General features: G+C 43.3%; 1 protein-coding gene across 27 annotated transcripts in view; it reads right to left on the bottom strand.

Annotated features, from left to right (window-relative positions):
- Positions 1-14,872, bottom strand: part of LOC105474113 (R3H domain containing 2) — a 183,781-nt gene that overhangs the window by 151,811 nt on the left and 17,098 nt on the right. For 21 of the 27 annotated variants that reach the window (XM_071071565.1, XM_071071568.1, XM_071071570.1 and 18 more), the window contains one exon: positions 649-711. The exons of 2 other annotated variants lie outside the window; for them this stretch is intronic. The gene's annotated coding sequence lies outside the window, so the exon portion shown is untranslated. Of the gene's footprint in view, positions 1-648; positions 717-1,079; positions 1,160-14,872 lie in introns of those variants that run through there. 4 more of the 27 variants (XM_071071566.1, XM_024790477.2, XM_071071567.1 and 1 more) reach the window with 3 other exon arrangements.

The following is a 14,872-nucleotide window of genomic DNA, read 5'->3' as shown; positions in this document are numbered from 1 at the left end:
GGAGGCTGAGGCAGGAGAATCATTTGAACTCGAGAGGCAGAAGTTGCAGTGAGCTGAGATCGTGCCATTGCAGTCCAGCCTGGGCCACAGGGAAAGACTCCATTTCAAAAAAAAAAAAAAAAAATTAGAGCTGGGCACAGTGGGTCACGCCTGTAATCCCAGCACTTTTGAGGCCGAGGCGAGCAGGTCACCTGAGGTCAGGAGTTCGAGACCAGCCTGACCAACATGGAGAAACCCTGCCTCTACTAAAAATACAAAATTAGCCGGGCGTGCATGCCTGTAATCCCAACAACTTGGGAAGCTGAGGTGGGAGAATTGCTTGAACCCGGGAGCGGAGGTTGCGGTGAGTTGAGATGGTGCCACTGCACTCCAGCCTGGGTAACAACAGCGAAACTCCATCTCAAAAAAAAAAGGTGATCCATCCACCTCAGCCTCCCAAAGTGCTGGGATTACAGGTGTGAGCCACTGCGCCCAGCACTGAACTCACTCTTGATACACTCTGCATCTCAATTTCTTCATCTACTAAATGGGTACAATAATACTTCCAACACCATGGAGTTGTGTAAGGATTAAATGAGAACAGAGATATAACACTTAATTTGTTGCCTGGCACATAGAAAGTGATCCATAAATGTTATCTATTATTACCTGAATAAATGCTCAGCCTCCATGAGTCCAGTGCTGGAATGGCGTCACATATAAGAAACAAGTCTAACCTCAGGGGGGCAGGGAAAAAAACAAAAAAAAGCATGTTAAAAGCAATTTTAAACCTTAATATATTAGATTCAATTCAAAATCCACAGCAGCACCTGTTAATATCTTTCCCAATTTCTTTGGCTCACAATGTTTCTCCTAACACTGCCCCTGCCCTTAACCCTCTATATCCATTCCCACTGTCAATTCACAATAAAAAAAAAAACCCTGTATTTTGTTCCTGTCCACATCGACCCCCTTTTTGTATGAGCAGTTCTTGTCTACCGCTTTCTAACATAAATTAATCACCCAGTCTACTCCCTGAAATTCTTCAGCTGTTTTTTACTCATTAAAAAGAGTAGTCTAGACCAGGCACGGTGGCTCACATCTGTAATTCCAGCACTTTGGGAGGCCGAGGCGGGTGGATCACGAGGTCAGGAGTTCAAGAGTTCAAGACCAGCCTGGCAAAGATGGTGAAACCCCGTCTCTACTAAAAAAAATACAAAAATTAGCCGAGTGTGGTGGCAGGTGCCTGTAATTGCAGCTACTCAGGAGGCTGAGCCAGAGAATTGCTTGAATCCAGGAGGCGGAGGGTGCAGTGAACTGAGATCGTGCCACTGCACTCCAGGCTGGGTGACACAGTGAGACTCCATCTCAAAAAAAAAAATAGTAGTCTAGGCTGGGCATGGTGTCTCACACCTGTAACCCCAGCACTTTACTTTGGGAGGCCAAGGCAGGTGGATCACCTACGGTCAGAAGTTCGACACCAGCCTGGCCAATATGGTGAAACACCATCTCTACTAAAAATACAAAAAATTAGCTGGGCAAGGTGGCATGCACCTGTAATCTCAGGTACTTGGGAGGCTGAAGGAGGAGAATGGCTTGAACCCAAGAGGCAGAAGTTGCAGTGAGCTGAGATCACACCATTGCACTCCAGCCTGGGCAACAAGAGCAAAACTCCATTTCAAAAAAAAAAAAGTCTGGAACTGAGCAAGCAAAACTAGGCTCTCTCTTAATAGATGAGAAACAGAAGTGAAAAGAGACCAGAGGCAGAATTTTATTCTGTGAATATAAGTAAGCATTGCAAGTATATAATTTAGTATTTCTTCACCCTAAAAGCAGTAGTTATTATTATTATTACAAGACCCTGAGGGCTGTCTATTTAATCTATTTCAGGAGGCCACCATTGGAACCCTTTATATGCCCAAGTCAGTCATATCCTTGGAAGCCTTCAAAACACCCAAGCCCTACTGTGTTCTACACTAAAGTGAGAATATCCCTAACTCACCATTTTGTTTTATAACCCTGTTCCACAAATACCACATCATGAAAGTCTGCCCTCTTAATACCTTAACAAAGGTTTCTATGAAAAAGTTCTAGTTTTTTTTTTTTAATAGCCCCTGCACATCACGGTTTTAACATTAGGAATGTGGAGTAGTTGACTAAAGTTGCGAAGGAATGACCAGAGGATATTGCCCTTCCCCTTTTCACCACTAATGCTGGTCCTAAAACACTACTCCTGTAGTAAACTTTTTCCCATGAAATACCTTGTTCTCCCCTATACGAAATATTTACTAGTTTCCTTTCCCTATTGGCACTCAAGCCATGCACGGATACATCTAATTTTTAAGTGGGCACAGTGGGTTCACACTAAGAACTCTGTCACACCAAGAGGTCACTCTCTAACTCTGATGAATAGAATCAAGAGCAACATAATTTTGACTTTCTTGCCCTAATTGTAATCATATCATAATTGAAACTGAAATACTGTGGGCCGGGCATGGTGGCTCACACCTATAATCCCAGCCCTTTGGGAGGCTGACGCAGGCGAATCACGAGGTTAGGAGTTTGAGACCAGCCTGGTCAACATGGTGAAACCCCATCTCTACTAAAAATACAAAAATTAGCCAGGCATGGTGATGGGCGCCTATAATTCCAGCTACTCAGGAGGCTGAAGCAGGGAAATCGCTTGAAACTGGTCAGGGGGTAGGCAGGGGAAAGGGGCAGAGGTTGTAGTGAGCCAAGATCACGCCACTTCACTCCAGCCTGGGTGAAAGAGCGAGAGAGACTCTGCCTCAAAAAAAAAAAAAAAAAAAAGAAAGAAATCTTTTATTGTTCTTGTTCATATCTGTACCTGCAATTCTAAACAGTGTCTCACACATAATAAGCACTGAAACAGTTTTCTAATTGTTTGGTGCATTTACAAAGCTAAGAAGTTACTTCTTCTGAAGTAAACTTGGGTTTCCTAAGGTGTTTAAAACTTATTTGTATAGCCAATAAAATGGCCAAACTGTCAAAACATTGTTCTTTTCTTCATTCTAACAATCTGCCTTGTATTCTCAGAAATCTCTCGTTGGGCGCAGTGGCTCACACTTGTAATCCCAGCACTTTGGGAGGCCGAGGCAGGGGGATCATGAGGTCAGGAGATCGAGACCATCCTGGCCAACATGGTGAAACCCTGTCTCTACTGAAAAAATACAAAAAAAATTAGCCGGGTGGCGTGCGCCCATAGTCCCAGCTACTCGGGAGGCTGAGGCAGGAGAATGGTGTGAACCCGGGAGGCGGGGCTTGCAGTGAGCATTCTCTCTCTTTTTTTTTTTTTTTTTGAGATGGAGTCTTACTCCGTCATGCAGGCTGGAATGCAATGGCGTGATCTCGGCTTACTGCAACCTCCGCCTCCCGGGTTCAAGCCATTCTCCTGCCTCAACCTCCCAGTTAGCTGGTATTACAGGTGCCCGCCACCATGCCCGGCTAATTTTTGTATTTTTAGTAGCGACGGAGTTTCACCATGTCGGTCAGGCTGGTCTCAAACTCCTGACCTCAAGTGATCCGCCTGCAGCCCTCTCTTCCTTTCTCTGAAGGTAAAGTTTACACTTGGAAAATAAGATGGCAGTCATATCTGGCAGTTAACTGTTCTCTGCCTCCGTGGGGCCCAAATCCAATCTTCTGAGGCAGCAGCAATTGTCAAAGCTCTGACTACCAGCATAGCACTGAGGAGCACTTCACAGTTTAGAACCATTTAGACTAAATTGACCCAAGTAGCAAACATCTATAAGAGAATCACTGCTGATAAGACTTCTATGAAGGATTCCAAATGTCTTAAAGATAACTTCACAGGAGTGGAAAGGAGCTGAACTCAGCCATCTGACTACAGAAGCGTTCTATAAACCTTTAGGCCAGGCATGGTGGCTCACACTTGTAATCCCAGCACTTTGGGAGGCCGAGGTGGGCGGATCACAAAGTCAGGAGTTTGAGACCAGCCTGGCTGGCATGGTGAAACACTGTCTCTACTAAAAATATAAAAATTAGCTGGGCATGGTGGCACACATCTGTAGTCCCAATTTCTCGGGAGGCTGAGGCAGCAGAATCGCTTGAACCCGAGAGGTGGAGGTTGCAGTGAGCTGAGATCACGCCACTGCACTTCAGCCTGGGCAACAGAGCAAGGCTCCATCTCAAAAACTAAACCAAACTAAACTAAATAAAATAAAATAAAATAGCTTTAATAATGACCCTGTCACCAGAAAAACAGACACTTTGTCCTAGCCTTCTAATCAGCTGTATTTAGCAGCCAACATCCATCTTTTGCAATAAAATGCCACCTCTTAGTTCCTATTCCTATCAAATTATCACAGGTTTGGGCAATAGATAAATCAGAAACTACAGTTAACTTGTCTAGGACCCAAGACAATTAATAAAACTTACTTGGAGAAGCAGAATAGCCTCTAGTCACCTGAAGACAAGTTTTAAAGATCCTAACAACTGTTAACACTTGGGCACACCAAAATGATTATAATCTGAAAAACAGCCACATGTCACTTCCAATGGTGTCATTATACAAAAAGTGATCTTCCCCCTCCGAAATCGTTTTTAAAGTCAGCTAAATCTTGAACAATGACTTCTACTCTTCTCTAAAATAGAAGCTGTGACAGCTACCTTAATGAGATGCCTGATAAACTCAGGGCAAGGGGCTCACTGTGCTGACATTCTCACCTCACCTAGGACTTCTGCTGATTCATCCTGATGGGCTGACAAGTCACTGACTTGCCAAATAATCTTGTTTATTTCACATATAAAAATACTGTCTACTCAAGACAACTACTAGCCAGATACCTTCTCCTGCTCCTGCTACACAGCCTTTCCCTCTCTGACTTCATGGAACAACTAGCAACAACAAAATATATATGTATATTTCAGGTGACTATTAGTAACGCTCTATAACTAACAAGCCATAAAGGGCTGGAAACAGAGCCCATAAAAGGGCCAGAGTGTTAACCCTCAGCAATTTGCCAGTTTTTCAAAGAGATCAAAATCACCTGGGGAAGAAACAATAGCTTTTCAGGATTAACAGATGTTTGGTATTATTACGGTAATCTGAAAAATAGTTGCCAAGCTGGGACCCGAAAATATCAGTCGCGAGGCACACCAAATAATCACAGAAATATTTAAGTAAGTAAGCTTTGTTCTAACATGAACTTCAAAAAGAAAGACAAGTCAGGGCAATAAAAACAAGCAGAAAACATCCATTTCATTGTAAAAGAATGAAAGAGAGAAAGGGAAGGGGAAAAAGAGAAACAATAAAGAACTATGCCCACGTTTAACATGGCCACAGTTATGTGTAGCAATTCCCATCAAGAAGTGCAGTTCATCTCAAAAAAAAAAAAAAGTACAGTTCATTTCCCCACCCCTTAATCTGAGCTGGCCTTGTGACTTGCTTTAACCATCAGAGTGCAGCACGAATGACACTGCGACCACCGAACCCAGGCCTCAAGAGGCCGTTCAGTTTCCACTCAAAACCTCTTGGAATCTAACCATCATGCAAAGAAGCCAAACCAGCCTGCAAGAGGCCATACCAACCTAGAGGACAGCTTTAGCCCAATGCTAGATGTGTGAATGAGGCTATCCTGGTCCAACCAGCCCCTAGCTAACATGCCAACTGACCACAAATGAGTGAGCCCAGCCAAAACCATGTGGAATAGAGGCAAGCTGTGACAGATGAACCCACTTACATCATAAACAAAGAATGCAGCTGACCCTTGAACAATATAGGTTTATTACCAATGATAAAAATCAAGCTCTCAAGTGAAAATCAGAATTTTGAAAAACATGTAATCACTATCATGAGCCTGACAGTTTCTCAATACTTAAAGACTATTCTGCCAGGCACAGTGGCTCCTGCCTATAATCCCAGAATTTTGGGAGGCCAAGGTGGGTGGATCATCTGGGGTCAGGAGTTCGAGACCAGCCTGGCCAACATGGTGAAACCCCACCTCGACTAAAAACACAAAAATTAGCTGGGTGTGGTGGCAGGCACCTGTAGTCCCAGCTACTCGGGAGGCTGAGGCAGGAGAATCACTTGGACCTGGGAGGTAGAGGTTGCAGTGAGCCGAGATCGAGCTGCTGCATTCTAGACTAGGCAACAAAGCAAGACTCTTGTCTCAAAAAAAAATAAATAAAAGAAAAAGTGCATGCACAAGCCAGATGCAGTGGCTTACACTTGTTATGCCAGCACTTTGGGAGGCCGAGGCAGGTGGATCTTTTGAGGTCAGGAGTTAGAGACCATCCTGGCCAACATGGTGAAACCCCGTCTCTACTAAAAATACAAAAATTAGCCAGACGTGGTGACAGGCACCTGTAATCCCAGCTACTCAGGAGACTGAGGCAGGAGAATCTCCTGAATCCAAGAGGCAGAGGTTACAGTGAGCTGAGATGCCACCACTACACTCCAGCCTGGGCAAGAGAGCAAGACTCTGTCTCAAAAAAAAAAAAAAAAAGTGCATACATATCCCACAATACTCTGCATGCATAAACAAAAATAAGGAAATTTTTTTGGAGATAAGAGTCTCACTCTGTTGCCCAGGCTGGAGCGTACTGACGTCATCTCAGCTCATTGCAACCTCCACCTCCTGGGTTCAAGCAATTCTCATACCTCAGTCTCCCAAACAGCTGAGATTACAGGCATGCACTACCACATCCAGCTAATTTTTGTATTTTTAGTAGAGTTGGAGTTTCACCATGTTGGCCAGGCTGGTCTCAAACTCCTGGCCTCCCAGCCTGGCCAAAATGGTGAAACCCCATCTCTACTAAAAATACAAAAATTAGCCAGGCGTTGTGGCAGGCACTTGTAATATCAGCTACTCAGGAGGCTGAGGCAGGAGAATCACTTCAACCCGGGAGGCGGAGGCTGCAATGAGCTGAGATCACAGCACTGCCCTCCAGTCTGGGTGACAGAGCAGGACTCTGCCTCCAAAAAAAAAAAAACTGGCCTCAAGTGATCCACCTGCCTCGGCCTCCCAAAATGCTGGGATTACAGGCATAAGCCACTGCAGCCAGCCAAAAATAAGGAAATTCTTGATGTATAATACTTAAAAGCTACATTGCTAAATGAAAAAAATGCAGAACCATTTTTGTAAAATGGGGGAAAATATACATATACATACTTGCCTTTTTTAATGCTTATCAATGCACATGATGCACAAAAACTGGTAATAATAGTTGCCTCTGGAGAGAGGTATAGGAACCGACCGGCTTGGGGGTATAAAGGCAAGATGGGGCCGGGCACGGTAGCTCATACCTATAATCCCAGCACTTTGGGAGGCTGAGGCGGGTGGATCACCTTAAGTTAGGAGTTTGATACCAGCCTGACCAACATGGTGAAACCTCGTCTCTACTAAAAATACAAAATAACTGGCTGGGTGCCAGTGGCTCATGCCTGTAATCCCAGCACTTTGGGAGGCCAAGGTGGGCGGATCACGAAGTCAAGAGATCGAGACCATCCTGGCCAACACTGTGAAACCCCGTATCTACTAAAAACACAAAAATTAGCTGGGCGTGGTGGTGCACACCTGTAGTCTCAGCTACTCGGGAGGCTGAGGCAGGAGAATGGCTTGAGCCTGGGAGGCGGAGGTTGTAGCGAGCTAAGATCATACCATTGCACTCCAGCATGGGTGACAAGAGCGAAACTCAGTCTCAAAAAAAAAGAAGAGCAAGATGGGGTCTGGCATGGTGGCTCACACCTGTTACTCCAGCACTTTGGGAGACAGGGGCAAGTGGATTTCTTAAGCTCAGGAATTCGAGACCAGCATGGGCAACATGGCAAAAACGCATCTCTTCTAAAAATACCAAAAATTAGTCGAGTGTGGTGGCTCACACCTGTAGTCCCAGCTCAACTTGTGAGGCTGAGGTGGGAGGAGGGAGGATCATCTGAGCCCAGGAGGCAGAGGCTGCAGTGAGCCAAGATGATGCCACTACACTCCTGCCTGGGCAACAGAGTGAGACTCTGTCTCCAAAAAAAAAAAACAAAAGCAGGATGGAAACTCCATTTCATACTTTTTTCTATCCTTAAAACTCTGAACCACATAAATGTAACACCAATTCAAAAAGTAAATCCAAAAATGTATAAGAATTCTCATTTTACATAAGGAACAACTTCTCATACCATTTTTTTCTCTAGTCTCAAAAAATATCCATCCCATGTGCTTACTTTGGCAGCACATATACTTAAAAAAAAAAAAAAAAAAAAAGTCCATTCCTAATTTTTAACTGTAGGTTCAGTGCTACCTAAACAAGGTATCTAGCCAGGCATGGTGGCTCATGCCTATAACCCCAGCACTTTGGAAGGCCAAGGAGGGCAGATCACGAGGTCAAGAGATCGAGACCATCCTGGCCAACATGGTGAAACCCCATCTCTCTCTATTAAAAATACAGAAAAAAAAAAAAAAAAAAAAAACTGGGTGTGGTGGCGTGCACCTGTAGTCCCAGCAACTCAAGAGGTTAAGACAGAATCGCTTGAACCCAGGAGACGGAGGTTGCAATAAGCCGAGATCGCGCGACTGCACTCCAGCCTGGCGACAGAGCAAGACTCTGTCTCAAAACAAACAAACAAAAAACAAGGTATCTAGGCCAGGCATGCTGGCTCACACCTGTAAGTCCCATACTTTGAGGTTGAGGCCGGAGGATCACTTGAACGCAGGAGTTCAATACCAGCTTGAAAAACATAGTGAGACCCCATCTCTATTTGTAAAATGTAAAAATAAAAATTTTTTAAAAAGCTATCTATAATTAATATGAGTCAAAGATACCCATCCACTATGAAACCTTTGAATTGTTAAGTAGGTTAAATAGTGATTCTGGGGTAGGGTCAGAATTTTCATCTTTTACATTATATACTTTTTTCCTTTCTTTCTCTTTTTTACAAGACAGGGTCTCACTCTGTTGCCCCAGCTAGAGTACAGTGACATGATCATAGCTCACTGTAACCTCAACCTCCTGGGCTCAAGTAATCTTCCCACCTCAGCCTCCCAAGCAGCTAGGACTACAGGTATGTGCCACAGCACACTCAAGTAATTTAAAAATTTTTTTAGGCCGGGCGCGGTGGCTCAAGCCTGTAATCCCAGCACTTTGGGAGGCCGAGACGGGCGGATCACGAGGTCAGGAGATCGAGACCATCCTGGCTAACACGGTGAAACCCCGTCTCTACTAAAAAATACAAAAAACTAGCCGGGCGAGGTGGCAGGCGCCTGTAGTCCCAGCTACTCGGGAGGCTGAGGCAGGAGAATGGCGGGAACCCGGGAGGCGGAGCTTGCAGTGAGCTGAGATCCGGCCACAGCACTCCAGCCTGGGCGACAGAGCGAGACTCCGTCTCAAAAAAAAAAAAAAAAAATTTTTTTTGTAGAGATGCAGGTCTCACTATGTTGACTAGCCTGGCTTTTATACCTTAACATCATTTAAATTCCTTATAATGAGTATATATTACTTTTGTAATTTGAAAAATGCATATTTCCATATGATTGAAGAGGTTAAAGGAAAACCTACTGGCCGGGTGCAGTGGCTCATGTCTGTAATCTCAGAACTTTAGGAGGCCAAGACTAGAGGACCACTTGAGATCAGGAGTTCAAGACCAGCCTGGGCAACATAGTGAGACCTTGTCTCTACTAAAAATAACAAAAATTAGCTGGGCATGGTGGTGTGTGCTGTAGTTCCAGCTACTGGGGAGGCTGAGGCGGGAAGATGACTTAAGCCTGGAAGATCAAGACTGCAGTGAGCTATGATCATACCACTGCACTACAGCCTGGGTGGCAGAGTGAGACTCCGTCTCAAAAAAAAAGGAAGACAGACCAACCTACAGTCCAAATGTTGAATTGGAAATACTGACATGAATTTAGGATATACTTTATTTAAAAACAAACAAAAAAATACCTTATTTTCTATAGAAAACTCCAAGAAGCAATGACCAACACACTAAGCAAATGAGTACCTCTTGCACCCAGATTGTGGTCTCTAAACATCATTTCCCCATAAAAGGAACCAGGATTTGGGAGACAATGTCTGATCCATGTTCAGAAATGAAAATGTAAAAGATGATCTTCGATCATCTTGTCAGACCAGAAAACAAGGAAGCTATCAAAGATTAACAGGATCACATCCAAAGGACATAGGAGCCAACTCGAAGAGGTTCATTTGCCAAAGATGAGACAATGAGACATTAATAAGGATAAAACTGAAATTGGCCAGGCGCAGTGGCTCATGCCTGTAACCCCAGCATTTTGGGAGGCCCAACACAAGTGGATCACCTGAGGTTGGGAGTTTGAAACCAGCCTGACCGACATGGTGAAACCCCATCTCTACTAAAAATACAAAATTAGGCCGGGCGCGGTGGCTCAAGCCTGTAATCCCAGCACTTTGGGAGGCCGAGGCGGGTGGATCACGAGGTGAGAAGATCGAGACTATCCTGGCTAACATGGTGAAACCCCGTCTCTACTAAAAATACAAAAAATTAGCCGGGCACGGTGGCGGGCGCCTGTAGTCCCAGCTACTTGGGAGGCTGAGGCGGGAGAATGGCGTGAACCCGGGAGGCGGAGCTTGCAGTGAGCCGAGATCACGCCACTGCACTCCAGCCTGGGAGACACAGCGAGACTCTGTCTCAAAAAAAAAAAAAAAAAAAAAAAAAATACAAAATTAGCCAGGTGTGGTGGCAGGCGCCTGTAATCCCAGCTACTCAGGAGGCTGAGGCAGGAGCATCGCTTAAACCCAGGAGGCAGAGGCTGCAGTGAGCCGAGATTGCACCACTGCGCTCTAGCCTGGGCAACAAGAGTGAAACTGTCTCAAAAAAACAAAAACAAAAAAAAACTGAAATTGGCTTAAACACATTAAATATATTTAAATTGAAGAGTCTATTATTGAATTGAATGACTATTTTTTAAAAACTCATCAGTCAACTTTAGAAGATGTTAGTAAACTAATTATTTTGAAAATGGTCATAACTGTTAATTAAACGACTTAAGCATTTGTCTTGTCTGTCCTATACAAATTGTACCTCAAAGAAACCAAATAAGTGATGAGGGGAGTATCTTTTATAAAAAGTACTGCAGCTAAAAAAATTTTTAAATGATAGAATTTGAGTATCACCATTTATAATCTCTAATGAAGTTCAATGAAGTAAGGGATCTAGGCAATGATTATCAATGGCTGCTGACATCATAAAAAGGAGATTAATAGACATCACATGCCCTTGATGGAAGTATACAACACTGCATAAAGTACGCTAACCAAAAATATTGAATCTGAACCTGATCATGTAGATATAACTACCAATCTGAAGAAAATACGGGAGACAGAGAACATGTTAAATGACACCACAATAATGTCAGTCAATTAATCCAGCCAACTGTGGGAAACGCTACTAGACAGATGACCCAGTTTCTTTAATACATAAACTACGAAGGAAAATAACTGAGGGAAAATATTTTAGAAAAAGAGATGTGAAAGGCCGGGTGCGGTGGCTCAAGCCTGTAATTCCAGCACTTTGGGAGGCCGAGACGGGCGGATCACGAGGTCAGGAGATCGAGACCAGCCTGGCTAATACGGTGAAACCCCGTCTCTACTAAAAAAATACAAAAAACTAGCCGGGTGAGGTGGCGGGCGCCTGTAGTCCCAGCTACTCAGGAGGCTGAGGCAGGAGAATGGCGTAGACCCGGGAGGCGGAGCTTGCAGTGAGCTGAGATGCGGCCACTGCACTCCAGCCTGGGCGACAGAGCGAGACTCTGTCTCAAAAAAAAAAAAAAAAAAGAAAAAGAGATGTGAGGGTGGGCACAGTGGCCTGTAATCCCAGCACTTTGGGAGGCCAAGGCAGGTGGATCGCTTGAGATCAGAAGTCCGAGACCAGCCTGGCCAACATGGTGAAACCCCATCTCTAACAAAAACACAAAAATTGGCCAGGCGTGGTGGCGGGCACCTGTAATCCCAGCTAATCGGGAAGCTGAGGCAGGAGAATCACTTGAACCCGGGAGGTGGAGGTTGCAGTGAGCCAAGATCTCGCCACTGCACTCCAGCCTAGGCAAGAAAGTAAGACTCTGTCTCTAGAAAAAAAAAAGAAAAATTAAAAGATATTAAATATGCACTGACCAACTACAACAGACTTTATTTGGATCCTATTTTAAACATATAAGCTACTAAAAAATCATGATACGATCAATGAAACACCAGATATTTAATATTAAGGAATTGTTATTTTAGATGGGCAATTGGTTTTTTAAAGTCCTTATTTTTGTGTATTTTTTTGTTTCTTTTTTAGAGAAAAGGGTCTCGCTCTGTTACCCAGGCTAGAGTGCAGTTTTAAAATCATACCTCACTGCAGCCTTCAACTCCTGGGCTCGAACAGTCCTCTCAGTTCAGCCTCCCACATAGCTGGAGGCTACAGGTGTGTGCCACCACATCCAGCTAATTTTTTGTTTTTCTGTCTCACTCTTGTTGCCCAGACTGGAGTGCAGTCGTGCAAACTCGGCTAACTGCAACCTCTGCCTCCCAGGTTCAAGCCATTCTCCTGCCTCAACCTCCCGAGTAGTTTAAATTACAGGCATTCGCCACCACGCCCAGCTAGTTATTATTATTTTAGGTAGAAACGGGGTTTCACCATGTTGTTGGTCAGGCTGGTCTCGAACTCCTAACCTCAAATGATCCTCCCACCTCAGCTTCCCAAAATGCTGGCATTACAGATGTGAGCCACCATGCCTGGCCTAATTTTTAAAGTTTTTGTAGAGATGGGGTCTCACTATATTGCTCAGTCTGATCTTCAACTCCTGACCTCAAGTGGTCCTCCCACTTCAGACTCCCAAAGTGCCAGGATTATAGGCATGAGCCACTGTACTCGGCCAAGTCCTTACTTTTTTAGATACATGCTGATATATTTATAGACGAAATAACATATCAAGGATTTGTTTCAAAATAATCAATAAGGGGCCAGGCATGGTGGCTCGTGTCTGTAATCCCAGCACTTTGAGAGGCCAAGACAGGCGGATTGCTTAAGCTCAGGAGTTCGAGACCAGCCTGGGCAACACGGTAAAACCTTGTCTCTATTTAAAAACAAAAAAATAAAATAAGGGAGGTAGTAGGAATATAGATGAAACAAAATCAACTGTGAGCAGATAATTGCATATGGACATTCATTATACCACTCTTGATGCTTTTGAATACATATGAAATTTTCTGTAGTAAAATGTTTCATAAAAGACCAAATCTCAAAAAAGAAAAATACATATATTTGAAATATGATGACTGATGAGAGTTCCACCCTCATGGGGGGATTAATGCTATTATCGAGGGAGTTAGTTACCTCAGGAGTGGATTACTGATTAAAAGGATGAGTTTAGCTTGAAAAAAAAAATATGATGACTGAAATAAATCTTGTATACTAATCTTTAAAGCCTAGTTCAATTTCTACTTCTTCCATGAAGCCTTTCTATATTGATTTCTCTCTTCTTTTGTATCTATTTGTACTGAGCAATTGACTTAATTAAATTATACTGCATTCTGTTTACATCACAGGATCTAATCCATTATATCCTGATCATTAATTGTTCATTTTTTATCTCCACAGCTAGCCAGTCAGTAAGGTTCTTTAATACACACAAACCCTAAAATGATTATTAAGCCTCCTAATGATCCCAAGTACCTTATCTGACACTCAAGTTGTCTCAAAAAACCTTGGGACCTATGGAAAAATACCGTATTCTTCCTTGTCATCCCAAGAGCCACTCTGCACTAAAATTAAGTTTTTACTCTAGTAAAACATACAATATTATGTTCTTCAAATTTTACACAGATCACACCAAAACACTGCCTCTAGCCACTTAAGGCAAGCTAATACGCACCAGCTTTCCCTCTCCCAGAGTTCAAATGAGCATATTTATACTCTGTCACAGAAAGAGAATTATATACTACTAGATTTAAATAGAAGTTCTGTTAACTAACTGATAAAGTAGAGTGAAGTTATTTAATAAAAACTACAGCTGAGAGGTGGGGCAAAAAAGAAAAAGAAAAAAAAATTGGCTGCAATACACAGAGAGCCTACCCAAAGGAAAAGTCACAAAACCCAGGAAAAAAAGAAATCACTACCTAACTGAGGACCAATTAAGACCACCTGATCTACTGAAGTATATACAAGCTTCAGAGATGACATATAGCCCCTTTATCCCTTTTGTAAAAAGTGTTAAGATAATTGGGTTCGGCCGGGCGCGGTGGCTCAAGCCTGTAATCCCAGCACTTTGGGAGGCCGAGACGGGTGGATCATGAGGTCAGGAGATCGAGACCATCCTGGCTAATACGGTGAAACCCCGTCTCTACTAAAAAATACAAAAAACTAGCCGGGCGAAGTGGCGGGTGCCTGTAGTCCCAGCTACTCGGGAGGCTGAGGCAGGAGAATGGCGTGAACCCGAGAGGAGGAGCTTGCAGTGAGCTGAGATCCGGCCACTGGACTCCAGCCTGGGTGACAGAGCGAGACTCCGTCTCAAAAAAAAAAAAAAAAAAAGATAATTGGGTTCATTCCTCCAATTATAAAACTAAATATTCTTTATGGAAAAAAATAAGCTAAAGGAAAACAAAAATTTACCCCATAACCCCCTTCATAACTTTTTTTGTCTCACTAAGTTCTTTGAAGACAGCTCATTTTTCCAAAGAAAATATGTCCCTCACTTCTAAAACTGATGTAGGAAGCCCCAGAAGGAAGGAAAGAAAAGAAAAAAAGCACATGGGCTTATATCAATGAGAGAATATGTAGATTTGTTTTTCAATTTTCTTTTACATTTACCATTTGTATAAATCTAGGGTCAGAATAACCACACATTTCCATTTTTATGAATTAATTTTGTTGGTTAATAAATGTTTTGCATTTTTTTCTACTGTCCCT

This window comes from Macaca nemestrina, chromosome 10 (genome assembly GCF_043159975.1).
Source record: "Macaca nemestrina isolate mMacNem1 chromosome 10, mMacNem.hap1, whole genome shotgun sequence".
Taxonomy (NCBI): Eukaryota; Metazoa; Chordata; class Mammalia; order Primates; family Cercopithecidae; genus Macaca; species Macaca nemestrina.
This window is presented reverse-complemented; position numbering and strand designations above follow the sequence as displayed.